This window comes from Myotis myotis, unplaced genomic scaffold (assembly GCF_014108235.1).
Source record: "Myotis myotis isolate mMyoMyo1 unplaced genomic scaffold, mMyoMyo1.p scaffold_m19_p_10, whole genome shotgun sequence".
Taxonomy (NCBI): Eukaryota; Metazoa; Chordata; class Mammalia; order Chiroptera; family Vespertilionidae; genus Myotis; species Myotis myotis.
This window is the reverse complement of record NW_023416314.1, coordinates 75,532,416-75,548,859: the sequence shown is the minus strand read 5'-3', so window position 1 is coordinate 75,548,859 and position 16,444 is coordinate 75,532,416. Positions and strand designations below refer to the sequence as shown.

The following is a 16,444-nucleotide window of genomic DNA, read 5'->3' as shown; positions in this document are numbered from 1 at the left end:
TTTCGAGCGGCATTCAGTGTATTCCCATTTTCCGGAACATTGCATTTGTATGAAGTAAGGCAGTGTTCCCACACACAGATTGAGTGTCACTGAGGGTTATTGAGAAATCAAGGTGCAGACGTAGGTTTGATGGTTGTAATGCCCACAGGACATCCTCCTCCATTTGAGTCTTTTCTTGTTTTTTTTTTTTTGGGGGGGGGGGTGGGGGGTGGATAGAGGGTTCTTGGATTCCACCATGCCTTCTGTTCTAGTCGCGCATAGGACATCTTGTTCTGCCTAGTCTTTTCTGACCTTGAAGGTGAAACACCTTTTTCTTTACAGTTGCAGGTCTGAAATGTGGCGTCACTCATTCCTGCTTTGTGGTGCTTCTAGCTTTTTTAATGTTGGAAGGACAGAGTAGGAAACATCTTAAATGCAAAGCATTTAATTTCCATTAAAGTTAAAGGTTTCTGAGCCTGTGATGGAGCCAATAAAAATGATGATGTTTAAATCAGCTAATGTTCTATTTCTTACATGAATATTTTATATGAACTGCACAGAAAGAAAAGTCTATAATATTTATCCAACATTATGTCCAGTGGGTATTGGAAACTTGTCTTCTTGGGCTATTATATGAGTAACTCCTATTATTTATATCCATATTGTGAAAAGAATTACATGTATTGTTCTTGGAGCTTGTTTTGCAGACTAAGTAGACTGGCTAAATTTGCTAATATAGGCATTCCCCGAATTGCTAACATCCTTGCAGACTTGCTATAAATAAGACTGTGTGGGCTGGACTCTGCTAGGAAAGTAGCTAGGTTCTACTGTGGGGCAGGAAGTGGTGTTTCTGGGTGCGGCCTTGCTTTAGTATTGGTACTGAAGTATATAGTGTCGTATAGTAAGCAGTGTCTTAACAGACCTCCACTTACCCAGCTGCTGCATTAATCAGTGCGGTCATTTGCTCTGTGACTGATGCAATGGCAGGCAGATCACCATGATTAGGAAGTTGATACCTTCTCCCACCAGGGGAGGATCAAGGTTAAATGACTTGCCCGACCTAGGAAGTGACAGTGATAGGATTTGAACCCTGGTAGTCTGATTCTAGTTATCGGCTTAACTGATACACTCCATTACCAGGGTCATACACAATCCTGGCATAACCGAGGCTTTCCAAGAGGGAGTATGCAGATTTTCCATAGTTGACTCAGGGGAACATGAGTCTCATGAGAGTCCCCATGTCAAAGAATTTCATTTTCAGGTGGCTTAGGGAAATGCTGTGTTGGAAACCACCTTCCTAGAGATGAATATTCACCCTCACTTTCTAGAGCAAGCATGTCAAAGTCGCAGCTAGCGGGCGGCATGCCTCGTTATTAATTTTTTTCTTTTTAAATATATTTTTGTTGATTTCAGAAAGGAAGGGAGAGGGAGAGAGAAAAAACATCAATGATGAGAGACAATCACTGATCGGCTGCCTCCTGCAGACCCCCACCGGGGATCGAGCCCACAACCCAGGCATGTGCTCTTGCCTGGAATCGAACCCGCAACTTCTTAGTCCGCAGGCCGACACTATCCACTGAGCCAAACTGGCTAGGGCCGCAAGTTTGACATGCTTGTCCTAGAGCTTGAGAAGTTTGGCGGCAAAGAAACCAATTTTGCTTTGTGAACCCTAGAATCTTCCAAGCTTATCTGAACATGGAATCCTTTTGTCAAGAATACCTGTTCACATTCTGCAGAGTGAGCGGTCTCTGGAACATGACCTGGATTTAGAATAACCGATTCCAGGAGAAGATGTGTTCCCTTAACAATGTGTGCAGCTAGGATTGTTATGCTGTCATTTAGCGTAACAGGTTAACTATTGAAAACTTCTTAAGACTTTAGTCCAGGGATGGGGAACGTCCAGCCTGCAGGCCGTAGAGGGCCCGTGAAATCATTTGGTCTGGCCCTGCCAAGGCATCAGGGGTCAGTTACTTAAATGTTTGACCAGATACAGCGGGCTAATTTTTAAGTTGATAATTGTGTATGGCCCACAAATGATGTCATAAATATCCAAATGGCCCTTGGTATAAAAAAATGTTCTCTACCTCTGCTTTAGTCTTTTTACTTTATATTCTAGTACAATCTATGTAATTGAGTATCTTCACTTATTTATTGGATAAATTTTAGCCTATCCTAATTTAACAGGCCAGGAACATTTTCAGGCACCGGGAAAACAAAGAACATGACAATTATCATGAAAAAATTATAAAATTATATAATGAAACAGTTCATCTAAACAAACTGCTGGTGAGGATTTCTGCACCGTACAAAGGTCCAGATGCCCCACTCATCTTTGCTGGGCTGTCTGCTGAGCCTGCCTTGCTGTAGAGCAGGGGTTCTCAACCTTCTGGCCCTTTAAATACAGTTCCTCATGTTGTGACCCAACCATAACATTATTTTCGTTGCTACTTCATAACTGTCATGTTGCTACTGTTATGAATCGTCATGTAAATATCTGATATGCAGGATGGTCTTAGGTGACCCCTGTGAAAGGGTTGTTCGACCGCCAAAGGGGTGGCGACCCACAGGTTGAGAACCACTGCTGTAGAGGGTGAGCATTCATGTGTATGTCCAGTGCCTCTTGTTAGCGTGTTTACATTTATGAAAAGAAAAGCAGATCAGGGATCTGACAAAGAATGTGTGTGTGAGGACATGTCATCTCTGGGATCTGGGTGTTTCTGGAAACAGAATATTTGAAATGCCCTGGAAATGCCCTAGAAAACTCTGAGATAGCCATTGGCAAAGCATCTGTGACATTACAATTTCTTAATTCAGCAAATCTACTACCTAGTATTTTTATTAACTGCTACTTTCCATTAGCACACAAGCCAAGAAGTCTGTTAAACGTGTAATGGGTCGTTATGAAGACCATCATTATAAATGAGTTCTGCAACACCCTTAAGTGCCTTCAGAATCACACCAAAATTAAGCTATGTGCAGTATGGATTTAGCATGAAGTGTATTTTATAGTGTGGCAATTTACAAAATGGATAATCCATGCGTGATTAGAAAATCTTGTAGAAGGGCTTTTAAAAAATTACGGTAAAGGATGCGTAACATAAAATTCACCACCTGAACCCTTTTCCAGTGGACAGTTCTGTCGTGTTAAGTATATTCATAGTGTTGTGAAACAGGTCTCCTAAGTCTTTTCATCTCGCAGATTTTAAACTCTGTACACATTAAACAGCTTCCCTTTCCCTCTCCTACCAGCCTCTGGTAACAACTATTCTACTGTCTGTCTATGAATTTAAATACTCTGGATACCTCCTATAAGTGGATTCCTACAGTACTTGTCTTTTTGTGTCTGATTTATTTCACTTAGCAAAACATCCTCAAGGTTCAGCCATGTTGTAGTATGTGACAAGACTTCCTTCCTTGTAAAGCCTGAATAATATTCCATCGTATGTGTACACCCCTTTTTAAAATCCATTCATAAGGTGATGGATGTTTGGGTTTCTTCTCTTGGTTATTGTAAAAAGACTTTAAAAAATGATGCATAGTTTCTGTCATAGGCTAGTCATATAGTTCACTTAACAGCCCTTCTACCGATGGATTTATAGGTGACTTCTGCTGTCCCCTACCATAAATATCTGATGAATGACTTTCACATAAATAATTGCTTAGGGTTCTGATTACTCCCTTAGAATAAATTCCTGAAATAGAATTATTTGATCAAAAGGAGTGCACATGTTTAAGGCTTTTGGCACATGTTATCAAACTACCTTTCATAAGTGTATGAGCAGTGTAGGAGGGAACACATTTCTCCACACTCTTGCCAATGTTGAGTGTTGTCCTTAAAAAGCAAAACAACAGAAGACCTTTGCCAGTTTGATAGTTGAAAATGGTTTTATATTATTGTTTTAATGTGATCACCAGCAGAGAAGTTGAACTTTGTTTTTTCATGTGTTTATTAGTTATTTGTGGTGTGTGTGTGTGTGTGTGTAGAATCTATTCATATCTGTTGTCCATTTTCTGCTAAGGTACTTTATATCTTGTTAATTTTAAGACCTCTTTATAGAGTCATAATATTCAGTCTTTATCATGTTGCAAGTATTTTCCCCAATTTATTATTTGCCTTTAAAATTTTATGGTGTTTTTGGACACCTGACATTTAATATAGTCAAATCAATGAATCTTTTCCTTTATGGTTTCATTCCTCTGTGCATTATGGATAAGACTGGCAAAATATTAGATAAGGCAAGTCTACTTTTCCCTGCTTCCTGGTCCAAATAAAAAGACAAATGAAGTTGTAGACAGATTAGGTTAGTGTAGAACAGTGGTTCTCAACCTGTGGGTCGCGACCCTTTGGGGGTCGAACGACCCTTTCACAGGGGTCGCCTAAGACCTTCGGAAAAACACATATATAATTACATATTGTTTTTGTGATTAATCACTATGCTTTAATTATGTTCAATTAGCAACAATGAAATTGGGGGGGTCACCACAACATGAGGAACTGTATTAAAGGGTTGTGGCATTAGGAAGGTTGAGAACCACTGGTGTAGAACATTATATATTTTATACTGTATCATTCACTTTTTTCCTCATTCAAAAATATTTATTGAGTGTCCCCCCCCACCCATGTTCTAGGCCAGTGGTTCTCAACCTTCTGACCCTTTAAATACAGTTCCTCATGTTGTGACCCAACCATAAAATTATTTTCCTTGCTATTTCAAAACTGTAATGTTGCTACTGTTATGAATCATAATGTAAATATCTGATATGCAGGATGGTCTTAGGCGACCCCTGTGAAAGGGTCGTTCGACTGCCAAAGGGGTCGCGACCCACAGGTTGAGAACCGCTGTTCTAGGCACTGACTGTATTAGACACTGGATTGCACAATATGCACCTGGATTGCCTGAATGTGATGCCCATACATGATGGATTTTCACAGACCACCCCAATTTCAAATATTCCACTCCATTGTCAATCTTAGGTGTCAGACTACCGCTTCTGAAATTGGCTTTCGAATGTATGGATGTATTATCCTTCAGTAACATGCTTACTGGGGATCCTTCTTTGCCTGCCTGTATCTGGACCCAGAAGGCAAGTCCATCATCCAGAATGCAGCAGGAAGGGCCAAGGTCCTGTGGCAGTGGAAGCTGTGACCGTAAGGCGAGCATTGCTCCTGCTGGTTCTAAGAGGGAGCAGCATCGGTTTGGGGAACCCAGTGGACTAGCCACGCCCCTGTCCTCTGTCCCTGGACCATACAGTTCAAGCTGGCACAGCCACTTAGCCTTTCTAAGCGACACAGCAAGTCAGAGCCCGAGAGAGGACCCTTTCAGCAATAGGCTTCCTTACACTGTTGCCATTGGGGAGGACCAGAATGAAGGAGCTGCAAACACGTTTAAGAGACCCTTCCCAGCAACAACCAACCGCAGACAACACAGCGTGAGCACCGATCCTGAGGTGGGGTGGGTACCCGAGTTAGGGGTCCCGAAAGCCCTCCATGCGATGTGTCCCTGCCTCCTCGGCCTGCGGGACTTCTCATAACACTGATTGGTACCCATCAGAGCCCCACGTGGGAGTGCGATGCCTCCACTGGATTTGGTTTCAGCCCTTTTTACAGGGCCAGGAAATGGATTTTTTAAAATCACAACTGGTCAGCTGCCCATTCCTGAAGTGCCCTCCTCTGGGGTTTTAGAATTCAAAACAAGTATTAATAGTCGCTTTGTGGAGAAGGCAGTCGAGGCAGACGCATCCGTACCAGCCCATGCATGTGGCTGGTAGGTGTCAGGGTGACTTGCAGTATATTTTGGTTTTATCTGCAGCTGGATGCCAGCTGGATTATGAGAGAGTATAAATTCAGAGCCTTCTATTCAGAAAACGCATTCAGCTGGTCATCTTGGACACACTTATAATTCTCTCGGGGGACAGTGGGGTCACAAACTCAGAGAGAGAATGACCCGCAACTGTGCTCTTCGGGAGAACCTTGTTCTGCTGGAAATGTTTTATGGCTGCTCTGTCCAGCACTTTAGCCACTGGCCACATGTGGCTACCGAGCACTTAAAATGGGCCTCACGTGACTGAGCAACTGAATTTTAAATTTTGTTTAATTTTTGTTCATTTAAATTAATAGTCACCCATGGCTAGTGGATAGCATATTGCACAGTGCAGATCTGTAAAGTACTGCATCAGTGATGGCGAACCTATGACACGCGTGTCAGAGGTGACACGCGAAATCATTTTTTTGGTTGGTTTTTCGTTGTTACATGGCATTTAAATATATAAAATAAACATCAAAAATATAAGTCTTTGTTTTACTATGGTTGCAAATATCAATAAATTTCTATATGTGACACGGCACCAGAGTTAAATTAGGGTTTTTCAAAATGCTGACACGCCGAGCTCAAAAGGCTCTCCATCACTGTACTACATGGATGTTTTCAAACTTTTTGACCATAACTCACTGTGAGATGCATACTTTATATTGTGCCTCCGCACAGATGCACATGTATGTGAGCACATGCACATACATGTAGCGCCCAAGTTTCACCACACAATGCTCAGTCTTACTACAGGCAGTGCACACAGGTACTTTCTGTTTGATTCTGTCCTGTTTCATTTTTAAAGGTGCAGGTTGTGACTTGATAAATTGCTTTCGTGACTCACACGTGGGCTATAACCCCCACTTTGAAGAACATTGCCTGGTACTATCTGCTCCCCACCTCTAGCCGTTTCCTCGACCTCATCTGCTGTTTCTGCATCTGGCCTCGTTGCTGGGTCTTTGCATTTGCTGTGTGCTTTCCCTATATCATCTCTCGCCTGCATTTTTTACATTCTCGGGTTTCTGCTCAAATGCTCGCCAGAAATTTCCTCCTACTCTAACCGTCCTACTTTAGGGAGCTCCCCATCTGTCTTATCCTGCCTTGCTTTTCTCTATGGCAACGTTCACCACCTGACATGTACTATTTGTTTATTGTCTGCTTTCTCAGCTCCTTGAAGGCAGGGACTGTTTTGTTTATTGGAATAAACCAGCATCCAAACTAGGAGTTCAGTAAATATTTGTTGAATAAATGAACTGACATGGCCCGTGACCTTTCTCGGAATTTTCGTCATGGCTTTATATGACGAGTGGCTTGTGGAATCTTTCCTTCCTTACTTAGAGATACTGAGTCCACTCCAGTGGCCCGGCTCGCGCTCTGGGCACGGGGTGGATGTACTAGAGGAGAAGGTGGACACATCTCTGTCCCATTGGAAATTTTAATTGGCTTTTGGGCCTCTGCCGTATATGGGTCCAAGAATGTTGTGCTGGAGGTTGTCTGGGTCGGTGCTCAGCGATGAAAGGATTCATGGGGAGAGTTTATATTTTTTCAAAAGTATAAGCAGCCCTTAGTAGGCCTGCAGAGGGGTGGGGACAGCATTGCATGGAGGTCCAGGAAAATAATGGCAAACGGAATTTTACATGAAGCCCCGGGAACTGCCAAGTGCCCCATCTGAGCTTCTATTGTAGACTCTCTGAGAGTCTGAGACTAGAATTCAGGTCTCTTATCTTCCATGCCAGGAGCTTGCCCTACATCCTTGATGGTTTTCTCTTACGTTTGCCTCTCAACATAGAAATAAAAATGGGCAACCTAAAAATTTTATTATTGCTTCAGTGCTGAGTGGCAAGCTTTGTGAGAACTGAGTAATGGGTTTGGTGCATAGCTATCTAATTGTAATCATACCTTGAAATTTTCATTAGCCCATCTTTATACTTGATGGTTTCTGCTTACACTACGGATATGTTGGTGGTTCTTGAATCCATTTTGGAGGCGCAAAGTGTTTCTATTCTCAGTCTGTTTTCCCTCATCTTTTTAGATTTATTATTCCTTAGACTTTTCCCCTCTCCTTCCTTAGAGAGTCATTGGGATGGTGCTATTTTTTTCTCCTTTGTTAAGTGTACAATTAAATAGAATTTGTTGAATGGCTTTTTTTTTTTTTTTTTTTCAGCAGGAGAAGGCAATTGAGGCAGGCTGATCCTTCAAAGAGAATGTATTATAATATTAAACCTCCATGTAATAAAATTGGAGCTGGGCCAATACGTCCAAAACATCTTAGCAATCTCTTTATATCGAGCTTTTAGCTGCATAAATCTTACAGTGCATTGCCTGACAGTATTGCGATAAATATTCCCCAGTGATTAAATCATTTTACGATCTCATGTACAGGAAAAGCATCCGCAAAGCTACTCCCCACTCATCCAACTCAAATGGTAAGACTCTTAATTTACATCTCAGAAACCTTTTACTAATTTTAGTGGAGCTGTTCTTATAGAGGTCATGTGGATTTTCATACAACAGTGTTTTAACTAAGAAATAATTAAAAAAAATATATGGGCCCTAACTGGTTTGGCTCAGTGGATAGAGCGTTGGCCTGCAGACTGAGGGGTCCTGGGTTCGATTCCAGACAAGGGCATGTACCTTGGTTGCGGGCACATCCCCAGTGGGGGTTGTGCAGGAGGCAGCTGATCAATGTTTCTCTCTCATCCATGTTTCTAACTCTCTATCCCTCTCCCTTCCTCTCCGTAAAAAATCAATAAAATATAAAAAAAATGAAACGCTTCATGAATTTGCGTGCCATCCTTGCCCAGGGGCCATGCTAATCTTCTCTATATTATTTCAATTTTAGTATATATGCTGCTGAAGCGAGCACAAGAAATACCTTTTTAGGGAGAGATGGAGGGAGTGGGATTTGAGCTACCCTGCAGGGAAAACCAGAAACCGGATCCTGAAGTGATAGAGAAGCTGTGTCTCATGGTTGCAGTTAATAAATATTTACAGCGAAGACTTCAGCTGCAACTCTGCAGTTTTTTTTTTTAGCTGAAACGTTTCATAACCACGAACTATTTGATGAGCTCATGGAGCAGCACCTGGCGCAGTGTGCAGCAGGCTGACACCCCGCTCCTGTGAGTTAGGGGTGTGCTGTCTGCAGGCGTCATGGGCCTCCACCGAGTCAGTGCAGTGGTCTCAGCTGGGATTTTGACTGTTCTCCACTGGTGGGACTCACGGGAGTGTAACAGGGGCCCCTCCAGCCCTGAGGAATGACTGTTGACTTGCAGCCCCAAACGCAACTCAAGCTGATCGTTTGTTTTAAATAATGGATAGTTAGCTCTGCAAACAAATGAGCCAGAGCCTGCTGACTGCCAAAGCCCCTCTGGAGGCGCATGGAGAGTGCTTGGGGAGGGCCGTTAACTCCCTCTGTGGACATGATGGGCACAGAAAGCCCCTCCTCCCCCTCGGGATTGTGCCCCTGGAAGTATTGACTCAGTGGCTGACTAGGAGAAAGGGAAGACACGGGGTGTGGGCAGAGGGGCTGGGGACCAGATCTGAGAGGAAAGCCCAGCTGGTAGGGGGTGGTGTCCTAACACAGGGGCTTTTAAACTGCTAGAATCATAGGATTTCTTGCTACTCCCAGTGTGGGCTGTGGACCAATAGCAATAGCTCATCTTGAAACTTGTTAGGAACGCGAAGTCCTAGGCCAGTGATGGCGAACCTATGACACGCGTGTCAGAGGTGACACGCGAACTTACTTTTTTTGGTTGATTTTTCTTTGTTAAATGGCATTTAAATATATAAAATAAACATCAGAAATATAAGTCTTTGTTTTACTATGGTTGCAAAGATCAAAAAATTTCTATCTGTGACACGGCACCAGAGTTAAGTTAGGGTTTTTCAAAATGCTGACACGCCGAGCTCAAAAGGTTTGCTATCACTGTACCTAGGCCCTACCTCAGACTTACAGATTCAGGATCTGCATTCTCGCGAGATCTCCAGGTGACTCGTGTGCACATTCAAGTTTGAGAAATACTGACTGAACACCATCACTTTAATACATTTACAGACCCTTGGTCAAACAGTAAAGGTTAGTGACTTTTTTTTTTTTTTTTTTTAGTAAATCTTTATTGTTTAGATTATTACATTTGTTCCTCTTTTTTTCCTCCCATAGCTCCCCTCCACCCAGTTCCCACCCCACCCTCTGCCCTTACCCCCCCCACTGTCCTCATCCCTAGGTGCACAATTTTTGTCCAGTCTCTTCCCGCATCTCCCACACCCCTTTCCCCACCAAGGATAGTCAGTCCATTCCCTTTCTATGTCCCTGATTCTATTATAATCACCAGTTCATTCTGTTCATCAGATTATTTATTCACTTGATTCTTAGATTCACTTGTTGATAGATGCATATTTGTTGTTCATAATTTGTATCTTTACCTTTTTCTTCTTCTCTCTTTTCTTAAAGGATACCTTTCAGCATTTCATATAATCCTGGTTTGGTGGTGATGAACTCCTTTAGCTTTTCCTTATCTGTGAAGCTCTTTATCTGACCTTCAATTCTGAATGATAGCTTTGCTGGATAAAGTAATCTTGGTTGTAGGTTCTTGGCATTCATCACTTTGAATATTTCTTGCCACTCCCTTCTGGACTGCAAAGTTTCTGTTGAGAAATCAGCTGACAGTCGTATGGGTATTCCCTTGTAGGTAACTGAGTTTCTTTCTCTTGCTGCTTTTAAGATTCTCTCTTTGTCTTTTGCTCTTGGCATTTTAATTATGATGTGTCTTGGTGTGGTCCTCTTTGGATTCCTTTTGTGTGGGGTTCTCTGCGCTTCCTGGACTTGTAAGTCTATTTCTTTCACCAGGTAGGGGAAGTTTTCTGTCATTATTTCTTCAAATAGGTTTTCAATATCTTGCTCTCTCTCATCTTCTGGCATCCCTATAATTCTGATGTTGGTACGCTTGAAGCTGTCCCAGAGGCTCCTTACACTATCTTCGTATTTTCGGATTCTTTTTTCATTTTGCTTTTCTGGTTGGGTGTTTTTTGCTTCTTCGCATTTCAAATCTTTGCCTTGATTCTTGCGCTCCTCTGGTCTGCTGTTGGGAGTCTGTATAGTATTCGTTATTTCAGTCCGAGTATGCTTAATTTCTAGTTGGTTCTTTATCACAACATCGAGGGTCTCATTAGATTTCTTGAGGATCTCAATAACTTTATCGGCAGCTTCTAGACAGTTCTTGAGAGGCCTTAAAAGTGTGGTTCTGAACTGAATATCCTCCATTGACAGTTTTGTCCTCTTTCTTTGTCTCCGCATTTTTTATGCTTTCTTGGTGCACCCCCTAGTGGTCTTTGTGCGCAGTCTTGTTGTAGTTAAGCCTTGATTGTTGTAGTTAATACTAGGGGGATTTTACCTCCAGGCCAACTGGCTGTGAGAATCAGCTGTGTCTGCAGTGGGAAAACTTCTGTCCTCTAGGGAGGTGCTAATCTAGCCTTTGCCTGAGGCTATCTGGCAAATGGCTCTGCACAGGGCTTGGGTGGGGCGGGTCGCACGGGATCAACAGGGCGGGTGGAGGGAGCAGTTATGGCTGCTCTCAGTCCCGTCCCCAGAGGCTCTGCCTCTCAGAGTCCCAGCAACCGCTGCAAACCTCGAAGAGAAAGCTGCCCTAGCATTCCAACTGATGCCAGACAGTCCCGCTTCTCCCGTTTGAGTCTGGGTCCCTAGAGACTCGCCCAAAACTGGAGCTCAGAATCTGAGACTCCCTCCCGATTGAAAACGACAACTGCGTCCTTAGCTACCAGCCCGCTCCGCGCGTACCTCTGCACCTTTGTATTTTCCGCACTGCGCCTCCTCTGAGTCTCATATGCTGTTCTCTTTCCTTCTAGTTGAAGAGTTTCCCCTCAGCCAGTCTTCCTGTGGTTCTGGGCGATGTCGGTTCCATCTTTTAGTTGTATTTGTGAAGTGGTTGTTCGAGGCAGCAAACTCTGATGTTTACCTATGCCTCCATCTTGGTTTTCGGGTCAGGTTAGTGACTTATAGAGCAGATTAGTAAGTCACTCAAGTACAAGCTGGTTTGCAGCACACCACCCACATTTTAGGGGAGGAAGGGTTGATAACAATAATAATGTGAAGTTAGCCGGGAATGGAATTGGTGGGAATTTTAATGTGGTTTTGACCATCACACACCATCACCAATATGATTCAGTAGATGTGAGATGGGGTCTGATAATCTGCATTTCTAACAAGTTCCTAGTGCTGCTGCTGTTGAACAGGGGACCACACTTTGAGATCCACACTCTTTAAAAAAAATTTCTTTTAAAAAATTGATTTTAGAAAGAGATAGAAACATCAACAGTGAGAGAGAATCCTTGATCGGCTGCTTCCTGCATGCCCCTCACTGGGGATCAAATCTGTAACCCAGGCATGTGCCCTGACCAGGAATCAAACCGTGATCTCCTGGTTCATAGGTCAACACTCAACCACTGAGCAACACAGGCCAGACCGAGATTCACACTCTTCAAATGTAACTCTGATCACAGTGATGGTATGACATTTGTCCATGCAGTCCCTGCCCTGTGAAGTACGTGTTCCAGAGCTAAGCGTGGCCACCTCTCCTGCCAGCTCTCTCACCATGCCTCTTGCACTACTGATTCCCAGAGTGTCACCTGGATCCGCCTATACCTGCCGATTCCCAGGACCCACCCTTTTGATTTTCTGAGTCAGAATCCCTGAGAGTGGGTACAGGATGGTCCATAGCGTCCCCGGGTGACCCTCAGTCACACATATGATAAACAGCCATTGCCCTGTGTGCTTCCTCCAAATGCATTGCATCCTTAGTTTCCAGGGTGTGTTTTGCCCTTTTCTTGCCCTTTGTCACCTTGCTTGGACCACTTAGGAATGCCCTCCCACACCAGCTTGCCTGCTAGGATTCCTGCCTCCTTCCACATCTTCCTCAGAAGCTCCATCCACCTTGAGACTTTTCTTCCCCACTTCCACCCCCGAGCTGGATGTGATCCCTAAACATGCGTTTCTTTTAAAGTAAGCTTTAAAACATGAGATACCAGTCCTTATATTTTGATCAATTATAATACACCCTTTTCAACCTCCCCAGACCCCCTCCTCTTTCTGAGTTAAATTTATAGTATATGCCACATGTGGCTTATTGTGAGATGGAGGTCAGTGGACGTTGTCATTAAAAACAAGGAAAAGCTTATGGCTTCGCAAAGTTATTTGGTGTTGAAAAACCCAATGGTACATTGCACAAACAACACTGTCCCTCTGGCTACTTATGTATGTGATTATAGCTCCTACTCAATGGAGGCTCCTGGACTGCTGAGACTGTCTTATTTTCATTAATCTGGTCACCTATATACCTGGCTTATAGTAAGTGCTCAATAAATATTAGCTGAATGACATAAATGTGATTCATTTATCTTGGGTAAAGTTGGCACCATTCCTTTTCTGGTTTGGTCTTTTATTACATGTGGAAGTACATACCCTGCTCTGGATGCTGATGAGAAGGGCATGAAGAAGGGATTCAACCGGATAAGGGTGATCTTCATTCAAGCTTTAAATACACAGTGCCCGTAGGAGCCACCCACAGCCAGCCTGCTGTTGCAGAATCCTGGATGTCTGTGGGACTCAGGATGGGGGTTGGGTGGGAGAAGGGGTTGGAGACGTGCTTCCCTCCTGGACTCTGTGCAGGGTGTGGGGAAGCTTAAGCCCCTCTAATCCAGAGACCTTGGGTCTCCAGTATCTCTGTATATCCAGCACTTAGAATAGAAAGCGGGCAGGGAGTCAGTGCTTGTTGAATGAATGAATGAATGAATGAATGAATGAATGAATGAATGAAAGAAAGAAATCTTGGGAGGGGGGGGAAGAAAAAAAAAAGAAATCTTGGCTTTGAGTCCCGTCCAGGTATCAAATCTTGACCTCTTTATATCTCATTTGCATCCTGTGTAGGGTAGGGATGTTAATATGTGATCTAATTTTATCTCAAGGAAATTTTGGGAGCCTAGGAGGAATTAATGAACCCAAGGGCACATTTTAAAGTGTGCATAGGTCTTATTATCTAGAGCAGAGAGAATCTTTTCTGTTTCTTACAAAATAGCTCTTCTTGGTCCTCAAGGTCTATTGTAAAGATGTGTCACTTAGGGGACTCTTGGTTGGCCCATTCTCTGCTGATTTTCTCTCTGAATTTGCAGCAAAAAAAGTGCAGGTGTTGAAAGTGTTTCTCTGTCACCATGGTATATCAAGGGATCTTCCTGCTAATACTTGTTTCTCTAACAGCTATATTTTGTGCTTTGTACTGTAGCTTTCATAGAAGGAACTTCGGGCGTATATGAATAATTTGTTGTGGCATTTCCTTTTGGAATATAAGATTTGAAATGGGATGAATATATAGGAAAGACATCAGTTGCAGCAGCAAGAGTGGGAGGAAGACAACATTTGAACTTGAGTCACTTGAGTTCAAGTCCTGATTCTGCCCCTCATTTGTAGTACGTGTGATCTTGGACATTTTTTGGGTAATATTTTATTATAGAGGATTTCAAATATACACAAAATATGAGGGATGGTATAATGAACCCATCATTTATTAACGAATGCCCAATTTGTTTCGCCTGTAATATCCTCTGTTACTCTTCCCCAATACCATTTTAAATAAAATCCAAGATGTCATATTATTTTCATTCATAGATATTTCAACATGAATCTGTAAAAGATAGGAAGTTTTTAAAAACAACCAAGATATCACTATCACATCTGAGTAAATTAATAATTTTTTAATATCAGATTTCTGGCTACATTCCCAATAGAATAAAAATGTTATACATTTTCTTTTTGTTTTTACAGTTTGAATCAGGGTCCAAATAAGGTCCACATCTTGCGATTTATAAAAATGTCTTAAGTTTCTTTTGGTCGATCGGTGCTTTATCTCTATTTTTTTTCACATAAAAGTGCAAAGAAAAGGAAACTAGGTGGTTTGTCTTACAGGATTTCTCAGCTTGGATTTTGCTGACAGTGTCTTTGTGTTGTATTTTCTGTAAATTAGAGGTATGGTCAGATTTAGGTTAGGTTTTTGGATTTGGTTTTGGTTTCTGATCTTGGGCATGTGATTTGCTGTGTCTGACCTCTGTGAAATGGGGTACATGTTGCCCATCTCATAGCTGTTACAGAATTTAGAAAGAAAAGGTCCAGGGAAGGACCACATACACAGCATAGAAAAAGTGGTTGTCGTTATGATAGGATTATACCTTTTTATTAGTGTTTGGGGAGTTGGATCGCAGAGAAGCTGTTTCCTCTCACACTGATCAGACTTAATATTGCAGGTTGGTATTGTGTCAGAAGGCTGAGCCTCAGATGGCCTTGAGTGTGAATTTCTGCTCTCCCGCTTACTCATTTTCAGATCTGGGTAAAGTACTTAAATGCTCTGAGCTTTCCTCATTCTCTCAAAAGCGGCTAATAACACCTATCTTCAAAGTAGTGGGAAATAGAGATGATGATTGTAAAGAGCCTTGAATATGAGCTCATCATGGGCAGAAATTTTGGTACCCGAGTTCTGATACGGGGTTTGGGGGCCCTTAGGGAGTGAAGAGATGCTGGATGTGGCTGTGAATGAGCAAGGGAGCAGGTGCTATGGGCTGAGGATGTAGCTAAAATTCTTGTATTTTAAACATATTTGATGATAAAATATTCTAGAATATGATTAAAAGAAGAAACAAGAATAAACCCTTTGGGTGCTGGGCTCGATTGCATCTAGCGGCACACAGATGTGAGAATGTGGATGAAAACATGTAGTTATTTCCACATGATCAGGGGAAAGGCTGGAAGTCTGTTTCATTCTGCACCAAATGTCATATTCGTAGGGGTGGAGAAACCCAGCAAGACAACACCCTAGCCAAATGGTCAAAGGGGACAGCACCAGTAAGGAGGTAGCGACGTGTACCCCCTCTTCTGATGCACTGAGAAGGGCAAACATCACATCTGGGGGATTTTCACTAAAAATGCACAACCTCACTCGATCATGAAAAAATACCAGACAAACCCAAACTGAGGGACAACCTACAAAATACCTGACCAGGTCTCTTTGCAGATGTCAAGAAGGAAGTGTCCATTGACTTGAGAACGAACTGCAGGATTGGGTCCTGCAGGAGAAAAGGAACATCAGAGGCAAGGCTGGCAGCTTTCAAAGGTCTGTGGAGTAGCTGATAGTTTGTATCGTGGTTATGTAAGAGAAAGCTGGCTGGAGGGTACTGAACTCTCTGTAGCGTTTGTGTAATTTTCAGTAAGTCTAAAAAAATTTCAAAAGTCAAAAACGTGATACTGGGCTACATGACAGCTTTTGTGAACTGTACTGTTTTATAGGAAGGGGAGGGGCCTTTATTTGTGGCATATAAACCTAGGAGCTAGAAACGCTCATTTACGCTTGAGCTAAAGCGGTCAAGTTACATCTTGACGGATGCAGTTCCTGACTATCAGTGAGAGCAAGGTGTATTAGCTCTGAGGTTTCTGGCGGCCATCCTGGCGCGCAGGTGGTTGGGTACCTGGAGCTGGTGGGGGTTTGGCTGTACCACTTTTCACTTGGCCCATTTGACAGGGCTGACTGGCTAACAGTGACGATTGCCTCCTTACACTGGGCACCTGTTATACGCGAGAAGCTGAGTGCTAAGTGCTTATCGTC

General features: G+C 42.8%; 1 protein-coding gene and 1 non-coding gene across 3 annotated transcripts in view; one reads left to right on the top strand and one right to left on the bottom strand.

Annotated features, from left to right (window-relative positions):
* Window positions 1–16,444, top strand: part of KIAA1549L (KIAA1549 like) — a 213,206-nt gene that overhangs the window by 32,411 nt on the left and 164,351 nt on the right. The gene's annotated exons all lie outside the window — the stretch shown is intronic.
* On the bottom strand, window positions 8,546–8,652 carry LOC118665651. Its single transcript, XR_004970728.1, has one exon. It is a non-coding gene; the product is annotated as a U6 spliceosomal RNA (small nuclear RNA).